General features: G+C 37.2%; 1 long non-coding RNA gene across 1 annotated transcript; it reads right to left on the bottom strand.

Moving 5' to 3' along the window:
• Positions 1-3,304: 3,304 nt before the first annotated feature.
• LOC147338118 (uncharacterized) lies at positions 3,305-5,958 on the bottom strand. Its single transcript, XR_015125021.1, has 4 exons — positions 5,669-5,958; positions 5,125-5,203; positions 4,651-4,746; positions 3,305-3,886 (listed from the first exon to the last, which is right to left on the bottom strand). It is a non-coding gene; the product is annotated as an uncharacterized LOC147338118 (long non-coding RNA).
• Positions 5,959-8,842: the final 2,884 nt, after the last annotated feature.

Genomic DNA, 8,842 nt, shown 5'->3' with positions numbered 1-8,842 from the left:
TTGAACCGTTAATGATATTCACTGAATCTATTTCCTAAAAACAGCTGAAAAAATGCAATAAATTGTTTCCTTCTTTAAACTTTTGTGCTGAAAGTAAATGTACATAGTGAAGCTGTAGATCCAGGTGAGGAGCGATTATGTATTCTTCCCCATCCTTGCAAATCCTTAATCATTAACATCTGCTCTAGCTTTCTTTATTGAAGTATTTCGCCTATGTGTGGTCCACTTATCCTCGTTAACTCCACTTTAGCCAACTCAGCACATAGATCGAAGGATAGATAGAAAGGAAAAGAGGGAAAGACAAAAGGAGAGAAGAAGCAAGAGACAGGAAGGCACCTTTGGAAGATAAAACAAATAACTTCTGGCTCTATTTTAAGCTTTTAGGGACAGACATGCTCGCTACAATCCTGGCTGACTCACTTGTATTTTGTCCCAGGAAGTAATTCCTACTCTTTGACAATTGACCCATGGATTTGCTGTCTGGTAGCAGGATGTCTTGAAATAATATCTATAATTGCCCCTCCACAGTATTGATTCAGACAAGCATAAAATAAGATCACAGCATTTGTACTTTGAATTTGTTGACTGCTGAAATTAAAAACTCATTAGAAATCCCATGCACTGACCTTGAGTTTTATGGGAAGCCTGGCCACCTTTTAAAATCAAATACACCAGCTGCTGTCGACGTGGCAACCGCTGTAGTATTAATAGCAAAGTGGTATTTAAGGGTGTATAAAAATAAATAAATAAAGCTGTGGGCGTTTTTTTTTAAAAAAAAATAGAATGAATAACAGAATAATATAAGTTTCAAAACAACGGAAAAACTCTAATAGGAGAAAAAAAGTTTGCAACAGCAATAAATTGTTCTCACCTTCCACAGAAGCATCAAAGATGTTCAAAAGGTAAAAGAGGGTAAACAATCAAGAAGAAAGGAAATATGGTGGGCAGTTACCTTTGTTTTGGTGGATAAATGGTGGACAACAAAAAAAGGGGTCATGGGTTCAACAGTGATGCTTCCAGTAGCATTTTTCATTTTTCTGCTCACATTGCTGAGTGCTGGCACACTAACATTAGCAAGCTGACAGAGAGAAGGAGACAGGAAAAGGTGAACACATTAAACATTAAATAGTAGCTTTTTTTTTTTTTTAAAGTTATCAGTTTTGAGTAGATTGATGCCACAGTTAAAAATAAAGATTTTTCCAAATTAGTCATGTGGAAATCTTATTACAAATTCATCTGTATTTAAGGAAAAGTGTCTTAGTTGGAGTATTAGATTAGTGTGATTTATAAATCCTGCAAAAGTAACGTCTCATTTGTCAAATTTGGTTGCGACCAGTTAATATCATTTGACATTAGCTATCAGTATGCCCAAGCCTTGGAAATATCAAGGCTTAGTGTTTATCACCAAAACAAGATGAAGAAGTTTCAGAATTGCATACATATAAAACTGAATATTCCTTTGTTCTCTAATTCCAATTGTAAGCATATACGATTTTTATGTTATTTTATAATCTTTGCTAATGCTTATTCTTGGCAAAGTGGTTTCCAGTCACAAATCCTGAAGGAATATTCACCTGATACCAGGCAGAAAAAAGAAAAAGAAAAAAGGGGATATGATCAATTAGTCTTTCCCTCATTTCTGCAAGTTACACATGATTCTCTCTGTAGGTTTTGCCATGGTTTGCTTGTTCCTGTAAAGTAGTCTTGGGGTTAGCTGCCTATTTTTTTCCTCTTATTTTAGACAGGGAGGTAAGTAGTACTTTGGTATTGGTCTGTAGGTTAGGTTATCTTGGCTTTCCTTTTATTTTTAGGGATTTTTCTGCTTGTTTTTTTATTTTGGCCTTTGGTCACCCTGATGCTAATTTGAGCACAGAAAGTGTTGTAAACCCACTGCCAAATGAAAACAGCATATATCAGATTTAACAAGATATTCCTGTCACTGCTTGGGACCTGGGGAAGATGGATCTCTTGCATGTTGTGTCTCTGCCACCCCTAGATGGGACATAACAGCCATAATTATTTATCTATTGCAACATGGTGTATTTTAGTGCACAGTCTTGCAATACATCACAATTTTCTCTAACACCCAAAATTGATACACTAGTCACACTCAAAGGCAATTTCAGTATCCCTGCACTTCTCTTAAACTGCTTCTCAAGTCACAAAAAAACCCCTCAAAACAAAACCAGAAAATCTTGAGCAAATTACACATTTACATGCATTTCCTTTTCAGAATACTTCCTGCCTCTCTTTCACTTTCTGTCACTAGCAGGTAATCAGGGCCATGACTGGAATATTATTTACTAGATTGGCAATGTTAAAGTTAATGTTGCAAAAATTTCCTTTCTACAGTCAGATTCCAGCTCTAATGAGGCTTTACTGATACAGCACTGATGGTTCTGCAAAGGAGACAGGTGCTTCTGGAGGAATGTCAAACATCTACCTGCATATTCTTGTGCACCATCATAAGGGTCATTTGGTATTTCCATTGAACAGCAGAGCAGAAATGGGCAAAAAAGTGCATGAAAAATCACCGTGCGCTTTGTACATGTAAGTGTATTTGCATGTTTGTGCACATAAATGTATTCATTTGAAAGTAATTTCAGTATCCAGAGTCACTTGCAGAGCAGCATTACATACCATGAAAGGCTTTTTTGAAATAGCCTGGTAGCAGTGGAAGGATTCCAAGTGAAGTGATTTTCATGTTTTCTAACTACTACTTGCTTTTATATTTACTGTTGATGTTTTCCTGGTTTTGTGGCATATTCTTTAATGTGGCAGCAAAATCCTACACTGTAAACCCGAACAAGTTGACTGAACTTAAAACTTTTGTGGAAACTGATTACCTCAAAAGATTTAAGTACAAAAACTCATATCTTCTAAGTATGGGGTACTCAAAATTTGTATTTATTGTTAACCTAAAAATTTTAAATTATATTTTATATTTTATTAATTGAGCTTTACTCAAAGACTGTATACTTTAATTTCAATATTTTTGTGTTTCTTGTAGTTTATTATTTTGATGCAACACAATGCAATTATATTACAACCTAAACTCAAATTATCTGATTATTAATTAAAAGATATTTATGTTGTGAGTGTAGACTACTAAAAAAAAAAAAAAAAAGTACGGAAATTCAGTTACTTTACATTTTGTTTATTTAACATTTTTTCATGAAAATTTAAAAACATCACAAATGTTTTTATAAAACAACTAACATGGACATCGGCACCATAAAGTGAGCATTATAAATTCTGTGTAGAACATTTATCTTTTTATAAACTCACAAAGGACAACATCAGTCCTAATTGCATCTTTCTCAAAATACACAAAAATGCAAAACAAAAAGTCAAATACTAATCACTTTTTTTTAAATAGAAATGAAAAACAATTTTTTAAAATGGGTACAAAGACGATCAGCTTCCAAATAACCAGATAAGGCAGTCAAGTATAGGAAAATTAGGTAAACTGATGGAGTTAAATCCACCCAAAGCCTGTAGTAAACTTAAAGTGCTTAAAGTGCTTCAAACAAAGTGCTCAGTAACAGAGTGCGTGTCCTAACAAACATTGCCTTATATTCCTTAAGAGCATGTAGGCAGGGGTTTCAGGGGTTTGCCGTCATCAAGCCCCATGAAGATATTTTGGACTAAGGCAAATGTGTGAACCAGCTTCCTGGGGTAGTCTAAATGCAGAGCATAGATCAAGCCAAACAATAAAGCAAATGCATTTGCAAATCTGGGAATATCACGCATCACCTAGTCGCCTTTCACCAAAACAGCCATGCTTGAGGAAGTAAAATGGACTGGACTGGGAAGCGCCGTCGGTAACCACTGTGAGAAGGGCAACTGGAGTGTCAATGAGGGTCGACTCATCCAATGCGTCCGCCTGGAATAGACACAGTATCAATGGTAAATGGCCTGTATTTGTATAGCGCTTTACACATTCAGTCATCCAGACATTCACACCCATTCACACACTGGTGATGGCAGCTACATTGTAGCCACAGCCACCCTGGGGCGCACTGACAGAGGCGAGGCTGCCGGACACTGGCACCAGCGGGCCCTCTGACCACCACCAGTAGGCAACGGGTGAAGTGTCTTGCCCAAGGACACAACGACCGAGACTGTCGGAGCCAGGGCTCGAACCGGCAACCTTCTGATTACAAGGCGAACTCCCAACTCTTGAGCCACGATCGCCCCAATTAAATAAGTAAGGTTGGTTTGAGAGAATGTGACAAGCATGACCTGTAATCTAGCAAAACATTCAGCAGTGTAGTGGGTTACTTTGTAACGAGTTAGGGTACTCTACTTTTTTTGAAAAATGTACATTAACGTGTTAGCTTCTTGCATTACATAATTTGTATTTTTATTATTTTTCTAAAAAAAAAAAAGTAATTTTTTATTTCATGACTTTATCTCAAAAAGAAACTAAATCTTGACTTCAGCCTGGTTTTTGGGCCACCTGCAGCATAGCCATAGTGCTGTGATACGCCTGTGCCCTGCTCCTGACCTGTGTGTGTGTGGGTTTTCTACAGAGAGGGTATTTTGTTTGTACAATTTGGTAGCTGCTAGGGTATTAAATTGTATTTAAAAAAATCCATAGCATTTTATCTTACTGGCAGAATTTAAGTAATGCAAAAATACACTTACATTACATGTCTAAAAGAATTCTGGGTCCTCCTCCCGCAGGTATACAGGAAGGGCATGAAGTACTGCAGTGCGTTTCACGTTGATATCAGGCGCCTCCTAAAAAGGGAAAAGAAAAGTTCATTTAACGCAAAGTTTTCAGGTGTCATTCTTTGGGGAGAATACATGTTTATGAAACTACATGACATCAGACTCTACTAAATTTTGGAGACTTTTCTTTTAAGATACAACCTTTCTGTCTCTTGTGACAGAGAGTATGTTTCTTAATCATTTGACAAAAACCCTACACAGTATTTTAAAATAGTGTTCTCCAGATCAGAGCTGTGATCTATATAGAACATGGGGTTCAAAGCAAGGAAAAATTGTGTGTTTATCAGTGAAACTTTTAATTTGTGTTAATTTTATCATTATCAATATATGAAATCTTCACCTTAAGGGACTTAATGAATGGTTTCTTCAATAGATCTTTCAACTCACCTGTGTTTACTGTCTCCACCTGAAATTAATTGCAGTCTGAATTTTTTTTTCTTCTGTCTTTTTGTCTTTGGCCTTCAGCCTTGGAAGAAAAAATAAAAATAATGAAAACCTTATCAGCACACTAAATATACAACACCTTGCTATATTTCAATTGTTTTAGATAGAAGTTGCCACTGCTAGCTAAGTCACTTTTGAATGATGCTAATGAGAAGAAAAAAAAAACAAAACCTGCAGAACAGTGAGGCTGCTGTTGTAAAAACGCCAACTTTCTTGCGTTGGCAAAGGGTCGTTAAAATATCACTAAGACCCTTTCTTTATGTGTGATTCTTCGTAAAACTGTGTTTTAATCGGTTAAAACTGTAAAACTGACGACATAATCTATGTTTGAAAAAGCGCGCGAACAACCGCGAACAACTATTCACCACCTGGGTCTGTGCTTTTTAACACAACAGCGCATTCGAAAACAAGTTATTGGCTGCAACATATTAATATACTTGCTTTTTTACGGAAAAAATAAACATAACGAAGGTTCCGTTTTACTTACAAGTTTCTCCAAATGTGTTCTCCAGTCGCTCGAGAAGGGCAGCCATATTGAACAGAATTTTCTGTCAACGTCGTTCAGGTTAGAGAGAAGACGTCATGACGTCATGACGTCCACATGCGGAGCTCGGAAAAAAACATTTACTCAAAAATCATAATTAAGAAAGCAGTATTTACTCTTAACTTCTAAGCCATGTACAATTATAACTGTTTGAATCGTTAACCGAACAGAAAAGTTTTAAGTTGTTTCAACTTTGTGAGGAATTTTAATTGTTATATCCACAAACTTTATAAGTCAGGTAGACTGTTGGGGTTTACAGTGTACATAAAAAGTCTTTAAAGTGTCATAGTTTATGGAAATACATCCCCTTTTCCGTTTTAGTGTTGGTCCATTTGACTGTGTGATGGCATTTTAAAGTCCTTGAGGAAAGCAGTGCTTTGGCAGCTCAGGTCAGCTGGACTGTCTTGACATTTGCTGCTGACAAGTGTTGAATCTGTGAGGATTGTGAGACTGCTGACTGATATTACAAATGAACAGCGACTAGAATAAAGTTGGTGGAAAACAGTGATAAAAGAAAAAAGTTCACAGTCAAGAAGTCCTCTCCAAAAGTGAATTATTCTCCATCGTGTCTCACATTCTTTGATTGACTTTGAGATTTGATTTTCTATTCACTTGGTTTTCATCAAATCAGTTTGAGGAGAGGGATGTCTCTAAATTTCCTGGTGAAATTCTCTCTGGGATGGTACAGTTTAAGTATTGCACAACAGGGGTCTTATCTTTATATTGTTTGACAGCTAAGATTTCTCTCTAAAGCAACAAGGGACACATGCTCTGTATGTTGAAAGACATAAGAATGCCAGTGTCTCCCAGTTACATTCTTTATATCTTATATTTTTATAGTGTTAAACGTGGCCATCTGCTGATCTTAAGTGGTACTTTTCTCACACAGGAAAAAAAACGTGTCCACACCTAACTGGCCCTATATGAAAAAACAAGCACCAAATAAGCCCCAGACCATCACACTACCATCACCATGTTTGACTGTGGGTATGATGTTCTTGTTATGAAATGCTGTGTTAATATTACATCGGATGTAATGGGGCTCACACCTTCTAAAACGTTCAACTTTTGTCTCCAGATCATTTCACAGAATAGTTTCCAAAAATGTCTTGGGGATCATCGCGATGAGAAGAGCTTTTGTGTTCTTTTTGGTCAGCAGTGGTTTTCTCTTTGGAACTCTCCCATGGATGCCATTTGGTTCCCACATTCACTTGGCAAGCAAAAGGTTGCTGGTTCAATTCCAGACAGAGACACAAATCCCCTTTGGGGTTGCGTCAGGAAGGGTGCAACTCTGCCAAATCAGACATACAGAACAACCCACTATGGTGTCCCTTTGTGCTCCGGGAGCAGCCGAAAGTAGCTTCTTCTCATTCTTGAATCTTGAAGGCTAAGCTTAACCAAAGCAAGTGAACGCTGCAGTTCTTTAGATGTTGTTCTGGGTTCTTTTGTAACCTCCTGGATGAGTTGTTGATACGCTCCTGCAGTAATTTTGGTTGGCTGGTCACTTTTGTGAAGGTTCACCAATATTCTAAGTTCCCTCCGTTTGTGGATAATGGCTCTCAGTGTGGTTTGCTGGAGTTCCAAAGCCTATGAAATGGCTTAGTATCCCTTCCAAACGTGTAGATGTCAGTGACTGTTTCTCAGCTGGTCCTGTGTTTCTTTAGATCGTGGCACGATGTGTTGATTTTTGAGATCTTTTAGATCTTTTCATCACTTTGTCAGACATGTTCTATGTTAGTTGTTCCTTGATTCAGCAGGTCTGACAGGGCTGGGTGTGGCTAGTGAAACTGAACACAGCATTTGAAAAACATTAGGTTAATCACATTAATTCATGATGCATTTGATACCTGTTGCTAATAAACATCCAACCACTGTACTATGAAGCATTCTGTTTTGCTCCTACTATTCTGCTGTACTAATGTGAATTTCCAAACTGTGGTGCTCATAAAGGTTATCCTTTCTTGTCTTATTTAACAAGCGTTGAGGAAATGACATGTAAGTGGGATAAATATGCCACAAAATAAGAAAATTCATCTTCATTCATGATAAAACTATTAGGGATGGCCTTTCCTATTGAAAAACCTGCTGCTAAAATGCATCTATGACATTAGGGTAGCAAATCATGAAGAGTCACAAGTGACTAGTTCTGATTAAAATAAGGTGCCTAATTAATTTTACAGGGCTTTTATTCATTAATATTCTTATTTAAATTAATATTCATAAGTTTTCTCATTGCTATAATGTACAAGAGAAAGGTGAGCAAGCCTTAATAATAAAGATGGCTGGTCTTTGTGGGTAAAAAGCTTGGTCTCGTGTATTTCAGTGAAGATAATTTTAAAATATCAGAGCGCTGTGCTTGTTCTGAATGTGGAGGACTTTTATGGAAATATTTGCATTATGATACAGTCTGGAAATGTGCCACCACCTTCACTAAGGCAGCTAAAATCCACATCCAAAAGCTCTCCAAACTTTTACCTGCTGGGATCTGTCAGAAGCATTTAGAGTTTTAGCTGTTACACTTCACAGAGAATTATACATGGGGTTTCAACAGTGCAAGCTCAACATCATACAGACCTAATACATCCATGTTAAACAGCTGTCAAGATTAACACTGCCAAATATGTTTACATATCTTGCCTTCAGCGCTGAGAGGAACATCTAAGCTAAGGTCTCAATGTGTGACTGTGATGTCTGAGTGATATTGCCCGGTATCATGGGAACTCCTTTGCCTGTTGATGAAAAACTGCCAAATCTTTCATTTTCTGTCTGAAATGCATGGAGCTGAATTTTCATGATATTCTGGGGAACTTGTGGCCAAAGTGAATGATCTTGCCTCAAGGCAACGTCTTGCATGGTAGTTTGAAACTTTTCACCAGGTAATAATTTTGTTTTGGACAGGTTGATTTATATCCCAGTAATCAAACTTTAACACACATAAAAGACCGTAACTGTCAACAGGGTGTGTGGATAATGTGCATGTTTTGCTGTAAGTGTGGTTGTGTGTGATTGTGTATGCATGTATCCCCTACAAACACAATTCTCTTATGCCTCATATGCCCAAAAGCCATCATCAAACTCTTGTGTGTACTGTAATGTCTGTGTCATTAGTCATACATT

Source organism: Aulonocara sp. 'chitande type north' Nkhata Bay, linkage group LG2 (genome assembly GCF_057382095.1).
Source record: "Aulonocara sp. 'chitande type north' Nkhata Bay isolate Kocher_YH1m ecotype deep benthic linkage group LG2, A_spYH_male_GT1.1, whole genome shotgun sequence".
Classification (NCBI taxonomy): domain Eukaryota; kingdom Metazoa; phylum Chordata; class Actinopteri; order Cichliformes; family Cichlidae; genus Aulonocara; species Aulonocara sp. 'chitande type north' Nkhata Bay.
Note: the sequence above shows the minus strand (reverse complement) of the source record. Positions and strands in the feature narration are given on the sequence as shown.